The sequence below is a fragment of the Plectropomus leopardus genome, chromosome 17, assembly GCF_026936395.1.
Source record: "Plectropomus leopardus strain MGB_pleo_1.0 chromosome 17, ASM2693639v1, whole genome shotgun sequence".
NCBI lineage: Eukaryota > Metazoa > Chordata > Actinopteri > Perciformes > Serranidae > Plectropomus > Plectropomus leopardus.
Genome location: NC_142192.1, coordinates 17111998 through 17127032, shown reverse-complemented (window position 1 = coordinate 17127032; position 15035 = coordinate 17111998). Strand labels below are relative to the sequence as shown.

Here is a 15035-nt window from a genome sequence, read left to right as displayed (position 1 = left end):
ATAAAAAAATTTGGCAACCAAGCACCTGCATAAATATATAAATGAATAATGAACAAAATCAAGCCTGAGCCAATCAATATTAACACATACTGAAAATGCTTTACAACCACATATAATTTGATTAATCAATGCATGCAGCTTGAAATACAACTGAGGCGGTACATTCTGTCAATCTGTTTGAAATCTGGGTCAGGTTATCCCTGTCAAACCTGGAACAACACCACTTTTCTTGTGCTGTCTTCAGATTACTTTCACAAGTATTTAAACCTTTGAACCCTAAGCAAATTGGTGCGATTTTTCCAAGATACGGGGTAAAATGCAATTTTTAAAGCACTTTTCAAAGGTAATTACTTTGTTTTGTTTTTGTTTAACTTAAAAAAAAATTAACACATTTTCAGGTAATTTTATTGTGCTCTTGACAAATTTCTCGCTAATTGTTGGGTATTTTCTTCTGTTGTGTATGTTTTTCAAAGAAATCAAAGATTAAAAAAAAAGGAGCACAACAAAGATGATATTTTTTTTCTAAAAAGTTAAAATACAGGACGTTTAGGATGTCCCTCATTAATGTGCCAACCTAAAACTGGACATGGGTTCATTTTCAGTGACTGAATATAGCAGGGCAAAGGGTAATTGTATGTCACAGCATCTCCTGAAGCCCCTTTGAGCTCATTGAACACTCTGACCCAGCTTTAGCACCCTGCTCACCTCAGCCAACAGTCATGTCTCTCATCTGCTGAACCAATGGGCCAGCAGCTAGTAGAGGTTGATAACCTCTAGGATGAGTCCAAACCACCACCATTGGTAAAGGGAATGAGAAGCTTCTAGTCAACCAGCATACTCTTGAGGTTGAGAAAAGCCATTTGATATTAGGGCTGAGGGGGGAAAATGGACTCCAGCACTGGGATTTTCCAACAGCAGGAAAACATAAAAAAAGAACAGAGATACCAGTGTTGGTTTATGTTTTGTCATGTAATAAGTCCTGCCATAAGTTTGTCTCTTGAGGCACCATACTTTGTTAAAAGGATGAGGCTGTCATAATTCTATAATTTCATTATCATAAACAAAAAAGGCCTAAAAAAAGGCAACACTGCATATACCTCTGAGCCAAAGAACACATGAAACAGTCACACTAGTGTAGCCGGTGTGGTTAATTCACATCAACAACAGATCAAATTAAGAAAAACAAAACAAAAAAACATTTCAGACACGCATGTTGTAAAGCAGGAATCGTCTCCCAGTTATATGGCTTGAGTTCTGGTATTTTCAGATTTAGCAGTGATGGAATGATAATGTCATGACTCAGGAAATGCAGGATTTACCCCAAATGTAGACAAAGCAGATAGTTAGGTGAAGTTAAGGGATCCATTGCCAAAGTGATGGTATGTACTGTATATGTGTATGTATGTATAAAGGCTTACAAGCAGGCAGCTGCAGGACTCATGAGGCATGCATGGGTCAAAACCAAGAAGGCAGTCCAAATACGGAGAAAAAGAAAAAACACTCAAAAGGGGCAGAAAGGAAATCCAAGGTCTAAAAAAATGTGGTAACAACAGTCAGTTAACAAGTTCTAGTTTCCAGAGGCTAGAAAGCAAAGCTGCAAAGCACATGGCAGCATTCGCAAAATGGTAGCTGGCTGGGGAAACAGAGCTGCTAAATGTTCTGCAGGGCTGATTGGGCAAAGTGGAAACAGCTGAGAGTCAGGTGACCGATGGGAGGGACTCATGGGAAGATCTGAGGACATCTGGTGGACAGGTAGAAAATAGCAGGTCTGACCAGTTTGTTTATTTGTGAAATTGGATCCCTACCAGGGTAGTAACTATTCTTCCTTGGCTCCACACACAAAAATACATACATGGACATATCATACAAATACATATCATGTTGTTTTTTAAAGATTATTTTTTGGGGCTTTTATTGCCTTTAATGGACAGGAAAGAAGAGGGGGCGACCTGCAGCAAAGGGTCAAAGCCGGAAACCACGGTCGCTGTAGCGAGGATACAACCTCTGTATATGGGGTGCCGCTCTATCCACTGAGACACCAGGCAACCCTATATATCATGTTTTACCCAAAAACATAATTAGGCACTCTATAATGTCATGTGGCTTGAAAATTTGTGCATATAGCAGTTGTAAATGGGCAAAAAAATCTCCCCCAGGAATCATGCCCCCAGACTCTCCTAACATCTGGCTCCACCCCTAAAACTAGACAGTCATCATGACAGATAATAGAAAAAGTGTGCATTGATTTAGTATGCAGTTTGCAAGCATTACATACATTTACTGCACGATATTGCAAAAATATAGCTGGCTAGTAAACTAGCAAGCAGATGGATTTTACAGACCTTTGTGGACATTTCAGTTCAGCTTAATTTCACAACACGTTTTTATCAGTCCCTTTAGTCAAAGAAAGTATTGTTTTTTAACACTGACATCAGAATTGCTAATGTATTGCCTGGAGGGAAGACGGCACTGGAGAATGCACCTGTGTGTCTGCCATGACCTTTTAATCCGCTCCTCTTCACTGACTCTACAACATACATGTCAAGCAGCGCTTCAAGGACCACCACTTTACCTTGCCTTCTGCATCCTACACGTACCAAGGTACACACAAACAAACAAACACACACACACACACACCTACTGTGATTGCTGTCCTGGTCTCCCACTAATTGGCAATTAAACAGCACCCACAAAGCAATCAAGAAATGGCCAGGACAGATGTGACGCAGAAAGAAGAGGGCTTGTTTATAATTTTCCCAGCAATAACTTTCAGCTCACTCGTAGAGGAGATGAATCATAATGAGGCGGATTGTACAAGAGTTGTTTGTTGTTTGCTGTAGACAATTCAGCTTGTAATGTGGCGTCCTATAGAGGTCGATGACTACACCAAACAACATTTTAATGGTCACAAAAGATTAGAAACTTTATGTTACCTTTGGGTAAGGCCAAACAAATAATGGGACTATACATATACAAACTCAAAATATTTATCTTATTAAACAATGATTATGGCTGTCGTGATAGTCATATAGAATTGTGTATTTGTGTGTTTGCGTGTATGGGTTTCTGTGTGTTACCTCATGGAAAGACAGAGTAGTTTATTCCAGTTCCTGCTCTGCATAGTATTTTTAGAGCTTACGTTTTTCTTTGAAGTTATTTTTAATTGTGTTGCCCGGACGGGTGTTAATTAAGAAACAGTCATTAATCGTAGGCTATGCATTAGCAACACTGGAGCTTAGTCACAGAGCTGCTATTGAAGAATGGAAACTTCACATCACTGCGCTCCACTTAAATACTTTCTTGGGAGAGAGAAGCATGGGGGGGATTCATGTGCTTGCTCCTAGTTTCCGCCCTCAATTAAGTTAGGAAATCAAAATAATAGAAATACAGGATAGATAGAGGCTCATGCAAAAATGAATTAAGACCTTTAAAGGTAGCTTAAAGTCTACATAAAACTAAATGCCTATTTTATTTGACTTTTTACATGTGTCCTGTTCTGAGGAAAAAGTCAGCACTTCAAATAGGGAACTTTACACTGTTAGCCTCATTAGAGGATGTTTCCAGTTTACATCATGGGTCAAGTTTTGGCTAACATTTCTACCGTATATGACAACAAGTAATAGCAACAATAAATATGATGGGCTGAGAAACACAAGTTGATAAACAGACCGTTTATTAATCAGCTAACAGTTTAGCTCCAGAGAAATGAAAGGTTGTTCACCAAAATAGTGCAATATTGACAACATTTTGGGTATACTCCCTTATTGGTTTATTCAATTTTGTGTAAAATACTGTATAAATCATAAATCATAATCATACTGTATAAATAATGATGGTCAAACCAACAAAATAAGATCTAAATTATAATAAGCTGCATGGCTGAATATATCTTTTTTTTTCCTACTTCATTTGATACCCATTATGTGATTGGAAGCATTCAGTTTCATAACACGCTGCCAGACGTCACAGCCATTTAGTACGGCCATACATTTTTGTGGCACACTAAACTGCCAACTCTGTCAAATACACTACACTTGACTTCATTACACCACAGATTGTGTGGGTTGTAGCTGCTGTGTTAGCGAGCCAATCACATGTTGCAATAAATCAAACAATGCCTGCAGTGATTGAGCGTGAGCAAAACCTGAGAAATGTTCTTTTGAAATGTTTTTTTAGGTCTGGGTACAAAAAAGACTGAATGCAGGTATCATTTGACTGGACAAGTTTTGGTATTACTTGGTACTGGCTTTTTTCAGCCGATCTTGGAAACCTCTTAGGCAAGCAAACACATCAAACCCTGGATTATATTTGATAAAAGTGTTTTTAATATGACAGGCTTAAAGAACTATTTCACTGCTGGAAATATGGTCTTTTTTTGTAAAACAGGAATGTCTATGTAGTAGGAAGGCACAAATACTTTTAAAATTGCCACTCCATGACCAGAAGGTGACCAAAAGGTAAAAAACACAAAACAAAAACTACCAGAATGCACTGTGCCACTGTGGAATAATAACGCGTTCTCTGGTGGGTGACATATGTTATGCTATGTTGCTTGAAGTTAAAATATGCTTCTGGAAACATTTTAGACGAGAAGAGAAATAGACAATACAGTAACAAAATATTGCTTTATATATATAAGGTATGATTAGGCTTTGGTTGAGGTCAGGCACTATTCATGTAAGATTGTTATGGTTAATAAAACATGTCAATGTTTGTTGCATGCATCCCATTCTAACATTACTTAGAATTTCAGCGCCATCTTGATCATGAACCTAATAATCACAAGGCACCATTTCTCTTCACATTATTCATATGTAGTGCACACACAAGTGTATTTCAAGAAGAAGATGAAAATGATTCAAAGAGGGAGTTTACCAATCCATGACAATGTATTGCTTTGAGAACATACTAGGGGGAGTCAACATCTTTCAACACTGATATTTTTCATCTCTTCTTCATCTTTTTTTTTTGCTCTGCTTAGCATCGCCCTACTTTTTGTAACCAGTTTTTAAGTCATTTATTGTTTAGTTCACCAGAAGCTGACAGAGAGAGAATATACGTTATGTCTTGAGTTGATGCATCAGAATGTAAAGATTCTCCCCCTAAAAAAGTGTTTAAAGTGGAAGTCTGGTCTTTATGTCATTTCTTTGTACCAATGGCAGGGGATTTGAACTAAATCTTACTTTTAAAAGGCTAACACCATACTACTTTATGCTATAAATGTCACTAAAGCTCAGTGGGAGCATGTTCGCATTGCAGTCTAGAGTCTCTGCTCTCTACTAGATTTCCGGTGGTATTGAATGTCCTTTAAAGTCCCTGCTGCCTTGAATTAGATGAGGGAATATTGATATTAAAAATACCAGGCAGTGTCAAGAATGCAGAGCAAAGTTGAGGCTAACTTGCTGCCACAATCAGGCCGATCCCTCAGAGAGGCCACAAATCTCATTTCCTATTTCCCACCTCCGTGGCAAGATACCAATTCCGACATCAAACACTGCCCTCTTGGGCTCAGCAACGCCGGTGGAGGGATAATAGTGGAAAAACAACACCACATAGGAGGTGAGAGGAAACAGTTGTGTTCTCACAGAATGACCATTTCGCACTGAGTCATCTTCATTATGAAAGCAAAAGTTAAAGAACAAATTTGTCTCTTTCATGTTGGAAAAAACTCAGCATGTAAATGTAATTAGAGACAAATGACTGTTCACATAAAGATGCAAACAATTGTAAAAGACCCTTATGCTCTTTTCCAACAGCAGAAATGTAGGGCCTGCTCTGAGGGTTGTGAGTGAAAAGGCTAAAAATTTAGCACTTATACACTGAAGATAATGCAAAGATGGGCAATCAACTGCAGGAGAACAATCTCATGAAACTGCTGCTAATGAGAGCTAATTAAATGCTGAATGGGGAGGTTTGAGGGTAGCTGAACACATTGGCTCCTTCTAATCTCTCATTTAACCGGGTTTACTGGTCAGATGGAACATACAGCAGTTAGTTTGAGTCAATAATGGTATTAGTAGTTATTTTTCCCCCATTATGAATAGTTGAAGATTGTTACTGGGGAAGGACAAGGAGGTGCTCCATATGTTGAAGGCTGAATGGTCTTATTTATTGTAGAAAAGACTAGTTTTCAAAGGCACATTGAATCAGAATGTATCTTTATCCTCTTTAGGGGCATTTGTAATAGTTTTCCTAGGTGTCCATCCTAGTACGGACAAGGCAGGGACAAGAACACATAATGGCAGTAATGGCTTGAGCGGCCCCCAGGGCCTCACAACTGAAGTGCCCCTCTGGGCCAAATGAAACATTGATGAATATTATTAGTTAGATATTACTGCCTCAGTCTATGTTATTGCCACTCCTGCTAATGCCAGCTCCCATTTAACAAGCAATGACACAATTGTCTTCAGTGTTGGCAGTCTTACCCTTCACAAAGTTCAGAAGCTAGTTAGCTATGCTCGTGCCATTGCTCTGCGAATGGCTATGTCAGTCTTTTCGTCTTTTAGTCTCAAGCACATTAATGAACATGAACAGAAATGTATAAAATGATCCTACTTCTCACTTGTTTTATTGCCTCTGTAAATATTTCCCTAATGATTTTATGCTCTCAAACACAAGTTTTACGTTTTCTTCAATACATCATTATGTTTTTTTTTGTTTTTTTTTTTGTAAATTATAGTTCCATTTAGAGTCAAATAGACAACAAAGCAGGGTATGCTATGAGGCTTACTGGTGAATGACAAGTCACTACCGTAGCCACGTCCTCGCATTCTCAGTCAGATCAACCCCTCGCTCCTTTGTGGAGGAGTGAAGGGTTGATCTTGCCCAAATAAAGTCCTTTCTGTCACCAAACAACCAAAAATGGTGACGGCAGAAATTCCAAACTTCCTTCAAAATACTACTCCACAAACCACGGTGGCTACATTACTTTTTTAAGTAGTCTGTGGGGTTGGGTCATGTTGTCACTAATAGCAAATGGGTAATAATAGATTTACTCTCTGAATGTAAAAGGAAAATTAGCTTAATTGCTTGAGTGTGATTGTGGAGGAGGGGGATGATCCTATTTTGTATTTATGTTTCTGTCAATCAAAATATCTGTGTGTGTCCCTGCTGATAAGAAAACAATACATTAGCGAGAGATATGAGAGCCAGAAGTCAAACAATTCTTACCTCAATCTCAAGTTAGAAAAAAAGAGATATTGTGGTGGCTTGTTTATGTTCCAATAGATGCAGAGCTGTTTCAATGGGATTACGTTCCCAACACACTAAGAAACACACATTTCCACCCCTGTATCCTTATTATTCCTCCCTGATATTAAGGCTGAAAATCACATTAGAGGAGAGAATCATTAATAATTCCCCCCTTTTCTGTGCTGCCTTTTACTAGATTTACTTTCATCTAAAGGGCAATTTAATCTGAGTGCGGAAGCTACTTTTATCCCCCAGTGCCCCTCCTCTCAGTGTCTCTCTTTTCCCTCCTTGCTTTGTTATTACATGATGATGCTTTGTTCTGTTAGTACTTTGCACACAGAGTAAAAGGGAAAAAAAGTTCTGGGAAGTGAGTTTCTGACTTAGCCGCCTGACAGGCTCCTCCTGATGTGACGTTAAATTAATAAAACAAATGTGGTTTGCTGAGATAGAGCGCTTTAAAGGAGGTAAGAGGACGGGAGCAAAAATCCTCTTCCTCCACCGCAATTGCTTCGCCGGTGTCCTTTTTTCTTTCTCTTTGGAGTATGTGCGGTTTAATGTGTGTGTGTGAGTCTGTTTGAGAATGTGTGTTCGAGTACCTCACCTTCACAGAGTTTAAATCCGCCAAATCCTTCTCTGTTGGACGGTGGCCTGGCTGGCTGTTCTATGGTATAGCGATGATTCCACCGAGCAGCAGCTGCCTGCTGTAGTCTGTGGACGAATTCCAGCAGGCGCGCGCACACACACACACACACACACACACACACACACACACACACACACACACACACACACACACACACACACATGCACACACATTCAACATAACAGGGTGTGTGCCAGGAGTACAAAGCAGGCATTATTCCTCAGAATATTTATATTTTGCTGGAATACATGATGTGTAGCTGAATTTAAAGGGACATTCCACTTCTTTTCTACCTGCACATCTGTGTGGACACATGCACACACACATGCTAACCTTTATCCTCTCTCATTAAGACACCCCAACATCCCATCCACATTCATCACATGGTGATCACAGAGCTCAGACCTTCAACCTTAGCCCTCCCTGGGGTGAGGCACCACAGCAATCAGCCCCCTGCTTGCCTCACATCCATCACACCTGGCCATCGCTGGGTAGTAGTTATACAACACACACAATCACACACTATGACACAACATGCGTTGATGTGACTCATGCCCCTAAACTCCCTCCTCACATACCACCACCCCTTCTATTAGGGCATTTTGTGTTATTTCACTCACATTTTGGCCATTTTGCTTTATTTGTCCTCCACTCACAGCTGGAAACCACGCTGACATAACATTGCTGATGCACATCCCCCTGATGGAAGCTAAAAACTGTCGCTTTTTACCCCCCCATGGACAGCCACACTTCACAGTGAGAGAGTTACGATATAGCTGTTGTTTGAAAAAGCTTTAAAATCTTTTGATGCGCTTTACTGATGCATTGAAAGCTGCAGTAACGGAGGAATAAATGTAAGCAATTAGTGTAAATGTTATCGCACATTATGTAAAGGTCATACTGAATAGTCAAAAGGAATAAGTGTCCATGGGCCTATAAAAATTTTTCATCCCAGAGGCTTGGTAAATAAACATGTAGCATTGCTTTGTCTTCATTCTCATTCCCTGTCTACCTCGCAGCCATTACTCATGCACATTTGCATATGGAGTAGTTAGGAGGCACTGCCGGTGTTGTGTGTGTGTGTGTGTGTGTGTGTGTGTGTGTGTGTGTGTGCTCAAACTGTATGTGTGTGGATATGCTTTCATTTATGTCCAACAAAGGCTGACTGAAGAGCTCCCCATTTCTCCACTTCGTATTGATCCGTTAATTGTGCCGCTTAGGTGTAAACATGAATCAATGCTGTGGTGTTGCAACAAACGAGGCACACAGGCTGTAAATTAATTACCCAAAAATAACAAGTGGGGCCCCTGATGGAACAAACAAAAGGGAGAAGTGGTCCAAAAGTTATGATGTTAGATCCAGTTGGGATGTTCGAGCTACAGGAGAGTTCTGTTAGAGTACCTGATGGAATAGTCTTTCATGTGGGGATCTGAAATTATCTGCTAAAATAGGCAGGGAAAGTGCACACTGGTTGGGGAGAGTAGGCATTTAATTTCTAGTATGCATCACAGGGGGACTGAATTCATATCATATGATACTGGAGAAGAATCCTTATGCATGCTTTCAAAGTGCTGATATTTAATAATCAATACACTGGGAGAATAAGAATTAGGTGGCACACATGTATAACTAATATATGGTTTTAAAACGTAGAAGCAGTATATCTTAGTTTTTACATTAACATCTTGTAATAAATGAATTGATATCCTGCCTGCATATGTCTGAAGAAGTCACAGAAAGAATATCTGGTCACAAGAAGAAGATTGAGAAAAGTATCATGCCTTGCCAACTCACACTTCCATGTTTATAAAACAGCTTCATCATTTTGTGACATTATTACGGGCAAGCTGTGATCCTTCTCCAAGCACAGCGACTCGCTATTAAAGTGTTTCATTTAGAAAGAGACATTTGAAGTCACAAAAACCCCCACAAATCCAGATCTTCACTTTTACACTATCAAACAAATGTCACAATTCTTAGAGAAATGTCTATTAGCATATAACAGTGTCTAATCCTTTTTTATTTCTCTGACACCAACTCTCCTACACGAGGCATCAAACCTCCATGTGTTTTTTCAAAAGATGAGGAGCTGGGTTTATTTTTACTTAAGACTTTTTTTCTTTTAATGCACTCATTGCATGAGTTTTTTTTCCCCCATTGTCCTGTGTTTTTTAGTATTTTCTATGGATGGCTTTTAAGTCTTCATTTCTTTGTTCTCTGCTGCCACCATCCTAATCCACATTTGCAATTAGTGCAATGAATAGTGAACATCAGTGAGCTCATGATAGTTCCTGTCAGCAGATATTTTTTAAAAGATCATACGGTGCCTAAAAAAGTACTAAAAGTTGTAAAACTTTGAATCACAGTAGATTTATTAGGCCTTTTTGACACTGAACAGAAAAAAGATGTTTTACTATCAAAGCAAAGATAAATCACTACAAATTGACCCATTCTGTAAAAATACAATGAAACAACAATGAAAATATTGTTGGCACATTGCTCTGCCAACACAATGGCCTTGTTCTCCCGACAAAGCAAGAGCCACCTTCTTATGTTAAGAGATCACAGGCTGGTGTGCAAAAAACAGGTTTTCAGTTGCTGTCAAAGTATTGCTCCCATGACTGCAGAATAGTTGACCCTCTCTCACAACCCTCAAGGATGGTGCTGGAGAATAAAGGCAACCTTGACTGCAGTAATTACAGGCTACACATCGCTACTCACCAATTACAGAGCAATATTTTGATTAGTTTGTCACTGCAAACAGGGGCCAAGGCTGTTCTGTGTGAGCCATAACAAGAGGTAGTCTTTGAGAGAACACAGAGAATTATAAACTCCCCATGAGGAAAAAGCACAGCCATAACAACAGCAATACGTCTACAACTAATTTACTACTACTGCTTTTGTAATATTTATGCAATTATTAGTTATTTATTTATCAAAAAAGCCTGATAGATTAGCACATTTTTAAAGGGGTTGGTGCACACAAACCAAACAAATGTATTTTCTCACTTATTTCTAGTTGTATTTAGACTTGCAGATAGCTCTGGTTTGATTTTCTCTGTCTTTGAGGTATGCACACGCGCTCCGTTTTCAGTATCTGAGGCCAGGTCCTCATTCCATTTAGCACAAGCAGGGGTGTGGAGTCATAAGACCTTGCAACTCAACTTGTACTTAAACACAAATGAGCCCTTTCACTTAAAAATACTTGACACCTTCCCCTTACTCTAAAGATGAAAAAAGGTTTTCGTAAAATGTGTGCCATGAATCAATTAACTTTGCTTCACTTCCTCAATCAACAAGTGTCAAGGCTGTTCATTTCCAACAAGTCAACATTTATTTCCCCGGATTACTTTATTGGTACAAGTCTGACAACAAGAGACAACCACGAAGAACTAACAAGACTTTACTGAACACCAGCTGGGAAAAAAACAAAAAACCACACCAAAGATAATTTCACTTGCGGACTAAAAACGACTCAGTAGTCAACAAAAAATGAATTGCATTATGAAAAAAATGCAAGCTGCAATTTAAATACAGCCCAGATGCACCGCACTCAGGCCCAAGTTGACTGGGCTGATCTAAACAACGCCTGTGTGATAAATTCCTCAAAGAAGAAAAGCAGCAGCTGAAAATGTCTGCAGATTGGAAAAACAGTGAGGTTTCTACAACAAGAAAGGTAAATGATTGTGGTTGCAGTATTATGTCAGAATTGTTTTGCCAGTGCTGCCAACATGTATGTTATATGTCACACTAGGGGACGACACTGTGTTAAATGTCACGTCCCTCACACCTCTTTTGCTTCTGCAAATCACAATACTGTCGAACGATCTAAAATCACACATCGGAGCGCCATGACGCTGCCACTGTTTTGTTCTGTGTAAAAATGCAAAGGCAAGCTGATGAAGGGACTTTACAGCAGCCCTAGTGTGATCTCTGTGTAAAAGGGCTAAGATGTCTGCTGCATAGTAAATTGTGTTAATCACAGGGGGGAAAAGTGATCTTTGACGAGGGACAGAGAGTGCAAACTGCTTCCTTTTTGTCAGTCTTTTCTTGACCTTAGCAATGTGCTGCAAGTGTCGAAAAATCACCATAAGACATTCAATCATGCTTCAAGTATATATTGTGATGCAAGAAAAAATTCTGCAGGAGAAAAAAATTAAATACATTGTGAACAATTGGTTCAGTATCAGCCTTTTGTGCGACTTGCCAGATATGTTAATTAACAACGTTTCCTCATTACGTTGATAATTAAAAGTAATCCAGGCGGCATTAGATTTCCTATAAAACACATACCGCTGCTGCAAATTAGTTATGAATAATCATGATTTCGAGGAGACAGGATTGACTGTCAAGTTCAGGGTAAAATTCTCTGCTACTGCTATTCTTTGCAGCTGGAAGTGTTTGTGAATTAGTGGAGCATCACACTGCCATCAGTGTTGGTATTATTTCTCTGTTGGGGTTGTTTGTTTGGGTCAGGTTTGACTTTTCTGAAATGTATCACATGATTTCCATATAAAAACAGCCACAAAACACCTGCATTTAAACACACCTACACACTGTGTCTAGATGCCTGTCAAAGATAGTGTGCGCAAGGTTGAGGGGAAGTACTGTGATTGGGGTTGGGACAGGAAGACAGAGGGTAAGTTTCTCTTCAGTGAAGAGAATTGGTTTGACCACGTTACACCCCTTTACACACCAGCGCACACTTACACACACACACACACACACACACACACACACACACACACACACACACACACACAGCATCCACATATGTCACCTGGGAGACACAAGGGACTGAGGCTCAACCTTGGGAGGGAAAAGCTTAAACGCTGGTCATTGGGCCAAGAGAGCAAATGAAAACAACATCCCTCTAAATCAGTTGCTTTTCTCTCTGTCAGCCCTCCTATCAATCTGCCCCCCGTCCCGTCCTGTCCTGCTCTCAATCCTTCAGTCATGTCAGTTTTTCAAGCCATCTATTTTGGTGTTGTGTTTCTCTCTCTCTCTCCCTCTCTGCATGCTATTCCTGGCATATTGTCCTCTTTCCCAGATGGTGGCTGATCTGAGGGACGTCTCACTCCGCTCCCCACATATGGAGCGCCTTTCACTGGGCAGAGAGACTCTTGATCCCCCCATCTCTCTCTCTTTGCCTAGCTGGGGCAGCGCCAGAGCCCAGATCAGATCCCTGCGGAGGACACATCCCTCTCACCGGGTGGCCAGGTAACCCAGCGCCAGCAGGCTGGGCTGGAACAACAAATACGCCAACTCACAAATTCAAATTCCCATCCATATCATGGTAGGTATGGGCTACGCAGATTGTATCATATCTATCTCACGTGGCCTGCTGCAACAGTGTGAAACACCAATTAACAATGCTCATTTTCCCTCACCGGTTCCTGAAGTCTTCTCATTATGGTTATATCATTCCATTAGAATATATATATGACTTTAATGGATTTAATTTCATGATTACACAGATAAGTATTAGATCATCTCTCGGGTTTTCATGGAATGGCTGTCAGTTGGGATTCAGGCAACATATTAACACTTTTCAACACATACGCAGATGATGGTATGTTGTACAAGATTGAATGCATGGGTTGTTGCTGTGGGAGTTAATGGGGATGTGCTGGCAATCTCTCAGCCTGTTATATGCAGCCATACACAGGGCTGACTTAAATGGATAACTAACATGCTTGGTGCATAGGGACGGGGGGATAGCATGAAATGACTCTGGGCAACAGGGGAGGAGAGCCTGCATAGCTGAGACAGTGAGGGAGCCACATGGAGTCGTGTTCATAAAGTTTTACTGGGATGTAAAATTTGCTGATTGTTTATTATCCAAGCGAGGGGGAGCTGAAATTGGCCAACAAAGCCACTGTGAAGAGCGGTTATTAATTGCTGTGTGCTTTGTTACCGCCATGAGTGTAATGATCAAGTGTGGATTGTTTTAATTAGGCTTGGCATGATCTGATGAGCTCTGAAAAGTTGATGTTACACGCTGATGGCTTTCTGTAGGAATTAACACTCAAGAGGGATAACAATTAAAAAGAGACACGGCAAAGAAACAGAAGAAAAGGGCAATTAAAAAAGTTGGATTATGGAGACAGGATGAAATGAAAGTGCGGTACGCTGATTGAGAAAGGGCACATATGGATGAGGGGCAGGGTTTGTACTCTCACTGACTCACACATACACACGCACACACACACACACACACCGACTGAGTGAGCAGCAGGGCTGTGGAGTGTAAGCAGGTGTCCTATGGGAGAGAGTGTACCATTAGCAGATCATTTCCCTCTCCGCTCCAGCAGGCCCTCCTCTATCATACCTCCGCTGTCAGCACTGCCTCGGAGGATTATGGCGAAAGAGAGAAAGGGAGAGGGGGAGAGACTGAGCAAACGGGTGGGAAAAGAGAGCAGAGTGTGAAATTGAAACTTGCATAGCACCTATGTGCCCTCAAAACTGTGATTATTACCCGGTAGGCATTTTTCCCCTTTCCAATCCATATTCCCCCTGGGAAAATATCAGCAGAGCATAATGTACATTGTGGAACTGCATGTCGAAATTTACTGTATAGTCTTTTGGTTACCAGAGGCAACTGTAAAGTAAAAATAGTAAACATGAGATTCAGCTGCTGACAGATTTGTACTGAACTTCAAATGCTTCTCCCCAGCTACGCAGCTGAAAAATGTTTCCGCGGTTTTGTTGTTTTGGGTCAGTCTGTGACATCTCCCTTGATCCCTGACCCTCTGTCCCTCTTGAGAGCTGCGCTAGCTGGGGGCAAAGTGATGGCCCCGGCTGGCAACAAGCCCACTGTCATCAGAGATAAGGACATCTTTCTACACCCAAAGCCCAGGGACGGAGGGAGGAGAGGCTGTGGAGATGGAAGGTCAAACAAGAGTAGGTGGACGGACAAAGGGTGAGAAGGGTGAGAGCTTGGTAATGAAGTTGGAGGAGAGAGAGGTGAAAGGAGGTAGAAGGAAGCCCAAATCCTACACAGCCCTCAGCTGCTGGACATGACAGTGTGTACATGTGGATGTAGAGATATTCCATGGGGTCCTTTACTGTGACATGAAAGCAGTAGTAAGCTAAAAATAACAGTGTGGTAAGCGGGGTTAGCGATAGTCCACATTAAAAAGCCAGGACATGGATGGAATGATGATAAGTGTACATTTTGTACATGTGCATTGATGCACGT

The 15035-nt window shown here is 40.6% G+C and overlaps 1 long non-coding RNA gene across 2 annotated transcripts in view; it reads right to left on the bottom strand.

Annotated features, from left to right (window-relative positions):
• Nucleotides 1-7792: 7792 nt before the first annotated feature.
• Nucleotides 7793-15035, bottom strand: part of LOC121957490 (uncharacterized) — a 217358-nt gene continuing 210115 nt past the window's right edge. For both annotated transcript variants that reach the window (XR_015779458.1, XR_015779457.1), the window contains exon 6: nucleotides 7793-7899. This is a non-coding gene — a long non-coding RNA (uncharacterized LOC121957490). The remainder of the gene's footprint in view (nucleotides 7900-15035) is intronic.